This window comes from Erythranthe guttata, chromosome 2, assembly GCF_056151865.1.
Source record: "Erythranthe guttata isolate IM_541 chromosome 2, IM_541, whole genome shotgun sequence".
Taxonomy (NCBI): Eukaryota; Viridiplantae; Streptophyta; class Magnoliopsida; order Lamiales; family Phrymaceae; genus Erythranthe; species Erythranthe guttata.
The window spans coordinates 7,948,249-7,953,158 of record NC_142534.1 but is presented as its reverse complement, the minus strand read 5'-3'; positions in this window follow the sequence as shown (position 1 = coordinate 7,953,158).

Below are 4,910 nucleotides of genomic sequence, written 5' to 3'. Positions count from 1 at the left end.
ACTTTTTAAGCACCAATTATCGTTAAAACACACCAAAAGCTTAAATAAAAAGGTACGGTAAAGTGTAAAAATATACACTTAACACAAGGCATGCACCATAGCCTCCGTTCGGGTTCCACACAAGTTCCAGAACGGGTCTGAGGTAATATGACGACGAAAAAAGAGCCCCTTTGGTCGGGATAATATCCCATGCAGCCCTCCAAACAAAACTCTTTATTTTTCGCGGTAAAGACAAATGCCAAATATACTTCCAGAGGTCCTTGGTTCCATTGTTCGACGAGGTCCCATTCATGTGTGAATCACTAGATGTAGCCTGATTGTACATAATGTTGTGATAGCATGATTTAAACGTGAATTGGCCGGAGCGCGAGTAGTGCCACACGAGGCGGTCTTGTGCAAAGCAACTACCAATCGGGATTGCAAGGATTATGTTGTGGTCCACCGGCCAAAAGGAGGCATGGATGAGGTCCAAATCTCACACGCGGGAATCCGGCTGAATGAGATCCGAAACCCTATCCGGGAAAGCTGAGAATAGCGAACGACGGGTTAGAATGTGGAAGTTGTCGTTATTTTTCAACCATGGGTCACCCAAATAGCAGTGTCCTTTCCGTTCCCAATGCGAACGCGACATCCAGCCTTGACATGTGGTCGAGCGAGGAGAAGACTTCTCTAGGTTGCCAATGGCCGGAACCCGTCGGGGCCGACCAAAAGTCGTCGGCGGGGAAATACCTCGTGCGAAGGAGCTTGGAGAGTAGGAGGTCCGGGCACGAGACAATTCTCCATGCTTGTTTGACTAGCATGGCGAGATTGAAGGAGCGGAGGTGTCTGAAACCCATGCCTCCTCGTTCTTTTGGTGTGCAAAGCTTAATCCATGAAGTCCAGGGCATCGATTGAGCTTTCCCGTTACCCCACCAAAACTGTTGTATCTATTAGCCGTATATTTATATATATTAACCATATCTTTATGTATCTTTATTATTATAGATAAATATTGTATTATTGGTATGTATATCTCCTAGTTTCCTTGTATAAAGGGTTAGAGTTTTCACACATGTAATATATATATCACAATAAACGTGAGAGATTATTATTCTCTCTTATCTCCAAATATTCTCCTTCTATCATGGTATCAAGCCAAAAACCCTAAGCCGCCGTTTCTCCCCTTCTTCAAATTTTTTTTCTCTTTCTCGTTCTTTCTTCTTCTCGTCATACCATGGCCAACGAAACACCAACACCGACCATGATTTCCAACCCTTTTCATCTTGCTCATGCTATATCTAACATCAAAGCTCTTATTCCTGTAACCCTGGATATTAAAAATCCGAATTATCAAAAGTGGAGCCACTTCTTCACCATCACCGCAGGCCGCTTCTGCCTCACCGATCTGCTTCTCGGAAACGAAAAGCCCGCCAACATCTCTGCCGATGAATGGCAACGCGCGGATTACCTCCTCCAATCTTGGATCTATGGCACCATAACCGAGGACCTCTCAAGCATGGTTCTCTCCAAAACCGCAAATGCTCATGATCTGTGGAAGGCCCTCGCCTCTCTCTTTACAGACAACGAAGACTATCGGGCCATCCAACTCGAAGAACAGTTCAAGTCCCTCAAGAAAGGATCTCTTTCGATCCATGATTATTGTCAACTTCTCAAGACCACTGCCGACAACTTGGCAGACGTCGGCAACCCCGTGTCAGACAAGCAACTCGTCCTCCAAACCCTCCATGGTCTACCAAAACATTACGGGACCATCGTCAACCTAATCTCCTTCCAAACTCCGTTGCTATCTTTTCTCCAAACACGTTCACTACTCCAGATGGAAGAACAGCGCGTTGCTGAACCGGAGCAGACCCCTACTGTTCTCTACGCATCTCGCCCCAACAGTTCCAACACTTGGCCCAACACTCCCAGTAATTATCGAGGTGGTGGTTCTTGGCGCAATCAGCGAGGTGGCGGTCGCACAAACCGTCGTGGTGGTCGTGGTCAGTCACGACATCCGATGCAACACTACGGTTACAATCAATTTCATAACCAGTCGCAACCTTGGCGGGCCCCTAATACGCCTCAGACATCTTCATCGATTCTTGGACCCCCCCCCCCCCCCCCCCCCCCAAGCTCTCCTGGTCCTTATCATGCTCCTACAGCTCATGCTTATTTCGTTGGACAGCAAGATCCGACACCTGGCCCCTCCTCCACTGCCTACAATTATCCTCCCCAACAGCACGTGAACTGTTTCAACAGTTCATCGAACAGTGGTCCCCTACAACCAACAGATCTTGCCACTCATCTCAACACATTGACTCTTCAGTCATCGAGCGAACTCAGTGGTTTATGGACACGGGCGCCTCATCTCACATGGCACCTCACTCAGGTAATTTCCATTTTATTTTTAATCCTAGTAATGATTTCCCTAAGCATGTCATCGTTGGTAATGGCTCCGCCGTTCCTATCCTTAAAATTGGCCACACCATCCTACCATCTACCCCGTTTCGTCTAACCAATGTCTATGTTACTCCCCACATCATTAAGAACCTTGTGTCTGTCCGAAAATTCACTAGAGATAATTCATGTTCAGTTGAATTTCACCCTTATGGCTTTTCTGTGAAGGACCTTCGGACCAGAGCAGTCATCCTTAGGTGTAATAGCTCCAGTGACTTATACCCTATTGGCGCCCCTTCTCCCAGCCCAACCGCAGCCGCCCTCCTTGCTCACACCACACCTGTCTCTTCTACTACATGGCATCGTCGTCCCGGTCACCCGGGAAACCATGTCATGTCTCGTCTTTTTCTTCCAATTTTATTTCTAGTACCAAAGACCCACGGGAGTCTCTTTATAATGCTTGTCAATTAGGCAAACATTCTCGCTTACCTTTCTTTACTAGTCATTCTCTTACTGTTGCACCTTTTGAAATTATTCATGCTGATTTATGGACCTCTCCTATTTCTAGTATTTCTGGTTTCAAATATTACCTCGTGTTAATAGATGATTTCACCCACTATACATGGACTTTCCCAATACACTATAAATCTGATGTTTTTTCACTGTTCCAACAGTTTCACAAACTTATACAAACCCAATTTCAGCACCCCATTAAAGCTCTACAATGCGATAATGGACGTGAATTCAAAAACACCGATTTTCAAACATACTTTGCCAAACACGGTATCTTACACCGTTTCTTATGTCCCCACTCTTCACCTCAAAACGGACATGCCGAACGCATGATCCGCACCATCACAAATATGATCCGCTCACTTCTCTTTCAAGCTTCCCTTCCCCCCACCTATTGGGTTGAAGCCCTTCATATGGCCACACATCTCATCAACATCCTCCCTACCAAATCCAAACAAAATCGCACGCCCCATGAATTCCTATACAAATCAAAACCCACATACTCTCACCTTCGTGTCTTCGGTTGTCTATGTTATCCTAATTTAACCGCCACCACCCCTCACAAACTCGCCCCTCGCTCTACTCCTTGTGTCTACCTTGGTCACCCCTCATCGCACAAAGGCTATCGTTGCCTCGATCGGTCAACCGGTCGAATCATTATCTCCCGTCATGTGATCTTTGATGAAAGTCGTTTTCCATTTGCTGAATCCACCGACTCATCCCACAACTCCCCCACCTCTAATATGACCGAACCCCTGCACCCACTTCTCTTCCTTCCTCAGCCTACACAAGTCCAACCCACTGTCTCACACAACTGTCCCAACAGTTCGTCCAACAACACTACAGAACCACCTACTGTCTCATCCAACTGTCCCAACAGTTCGTCCAACAGTCCTTCTATCAGTATCGCTGATTTAATATCGTGGAGGAGTCCAAGAGGGAGACTAAAACAACTCATGAGGTAAGATGGGATAGCTTGAAGAACAACTTTAATGAGGACTTCTTTGCTGGCTTTCGAAATTTGCTTTTTCCTCCATCCTTAAATCCTGGTCCACACATGGTCCCGTAGAAAGTCCAAGATGGCTCGCCTTGATTTCTCCATAACCAAATGCATTCCAAGGTAGACAAGAATAAGAAACGGAAGATACACATAGCATAATCAGATCGACCAATGAAGAGGGGAAGCCAAAACGATTAAGAATTTTACGTAAGAAAAGCCATTCGATTCGATCGTACGCCTTAATAATGTCCAATTTCGCCACCATAAAATTCATTTTCGTTCTAGAATTAGATTTAATAAAATGATTAACTTGATACGCTACTAAGAAATTCCTTTATTTATATATAAATAATTCCCTTTATTATTCCCCACGTCAAATTTTTCTTATATATTTTTTTATGCTTATTTTTTTCCTCTCTCCTCTTCTCTCTCCTATCTTCATTTTCTCTTGTCTCATCATCACCTTCTCCAAAGTTATCCCATCTCTATCCCTTATCCTTTTACATTTTTTTTCCATCTTCTTTTTCTCCCAGCACAATCCAGCAGACAATTTCAAGTCACTCACAACCAGATTCCTCTAATTCCGGTTACCGACGGTCAGATTTGTTGAATTCCGGCCACCCACAACCTACTTCAACCAGACCCGACCACCCCGACGAATTACGCTCCAGTCCCACCACCAACAGTTGCCGACGAAGTCTTTCAGATGAAAACTCGGGTCATTGACTGGTTTTCGGGTTCACCGGTTTTTGCCGGTCGAACCGGAATTTTGGCATTTGACCCGGGTTCCCGATTTTTTCGGTTTTGGGCATCAAACCGGACCGCTTTTGTGCTGGGTTGCGGTCGGACCGGTCCCGATAACATTGCTTTATAGCCTCACTCCTATAATTAATTATGAGTAGTTGGGAATCAATACACCTTTGGCCACGTGTCATCACATGAGTTGACCATCTGCTCCATAATTTAAATTTAAGTTCATAAGGACTCTTTCTCCTATTCAATTTGATTTTGCCGGATA